The 1793-nt window shown below is 40.3% G+C and overlaps 1 pseudogene; it reads right to left on the reverse strand.

The window, feature by feature from the left end:
* Gm18170 (predicted gene, 18170) lies at positions 1052 to 1449 on the reverse strand (annotated as a pseudogene).

The raw sequence follows: 1793 nt of genomic DNA on the forward strand, positions 1-1793 counted from the left end.
AAAATTAACTCAAACAAGTCAATGGCCTTTCTCTACACAAAGAATAAACAGGCTGAGAAAGAAATTAGGGAAACAACACCGTTCTCAATAGTCACAAATAATATAAAATATCTCGGCGTGACTCTAACTAAGGAAGTAAAAGATCTGTATGATAAAAACTTCAAGTCTCTGAAGAAAGAAATTAAAGAAGATCTCAGAAGATGGAAAGATCTCCCATGCTCATGGATTGGCAGGATTAACATTGTAAAAATGGCTATCTTGCCAAAAGCAATTTACAGATTCAATGCAATCCCCATCAAAATTCCAACTCAATTCTTCAACGAATTAGAAGGAGCAATTTGCAAATTCATCTGGAATAACAAAAAACCTAGGATAGCAAAAACTCTTCTCAAGGATAAAAGAACCTCTGGTGGAATCACCATGCCTGACCTAAAGCTTTACTACAGGGCAATTGTGATAAAAACTGCATGGTACTGGTATAGAGACAGACAAGTAGACCAATGGAATAGAATTGAAGACCCAGAAATGAACCCACACACCTATGGTCACTTGATCTTCGACAAGGGAGCTAAAACCATCCAGTGGAAGAAAGACAGCATTTTCAACAATTGGTGCTGGCACAACTGGTTGTTATCATGTAGAAGAATGCGAATCGATCCATACTTATCTCCTTGCACTAAGGTCAAATCTAAGTGGATCAAGGAACTTCACATAAAACCAGAGACACTGAAACTTATAGAGGAGAAAGTGGGGAAAAGCCTTGAAGATATGGGTACAGGGGAAAGATTCCTGAACAGAACAGCAATGGCTTGCTCTGTAAGATCGAGAATTGACAAATGGGACCTAATGAAACTCCAAAGTTTCTGCAAGGCAAAAGACACCGTCAATAGGACAAAAAGACCACCAACAGATTGGGAAAGGATCTTTACCTATCCTAAATCAGATAGGGGACTAATATCCAACATATATAAAGAACTCAAGAAGGTGGACTTCAGAAAATCAAATAACCCCATTAAAAAATGGGGCTCAGAACTGAACAAAGAATTCTCACCTGAGGAATACCGAATGGCAGAGAAGCACCTGAAAAAATGCTCAACATCCTTAATCATCAGGGAAATGCAAATCAAAACAACCCTGAGATTCCACCTCACACCAGTCAGAATGGCTAAGATCAAAAATTCAGGTGACAGCAGATGCTGGCGTGGATGTGGAGAAAGAGGAACACTCCTCCATTGTTGGTGGGATTGCAGGCTTGTACAACCACTCTGGAGATCAGTCTGGCGGTTCCTCAGAAAACTGGATATAGTACTACCGGAGGATCCAGCAATACCTCTCCTGGGCATATATCCAGAAGATGCCCCAACTGGTAAGAAGGACACATGCTCCACTATGTTCATAGCAGCCTTATTTATAATAGCCAGAAGCTGGAAGGAACCCAGATGCCCCTCAACAGAGGAATGGATACAGAAGATGTGGTACATCTACACAATGGAGTACTACTCAGCTATTAAAAAGAATGAATTTATGAAATTCCTGGCCAAATGGATGGACCTGGAGGGCATCATCCTGAGTGAGGTAACACATTCACAAAGGAACTCACACAATATGTACTCACTGATAAGTGGATATTAGCCCAAAACCTAAGATACCCAAGATATAAGATACAATTTCCTAAACACATGAAACTCAAGAAAAATGAAGACTGAAGTGTGAACACTATGCCCCTCCTTAGAAGTGGGAGCAAAACACCCTTGGAAGGAGTTACAGAGACAAAGTTTGGAGTTGAGATAAAA

Source organism: Mus musculus, chromosome X (assembly GCF_000001635.26).
Source record: "Mus musculus strain C57BL/6J chromosome X, GRCm38.p6 C57BL/6J".
Classification (NCBI taxonomy): domain Eukaryota; kingdom Metazoa; phylum Chordata; class Mammalia; order Rodentia; family Muridae; genus Mus; species Mus musculus.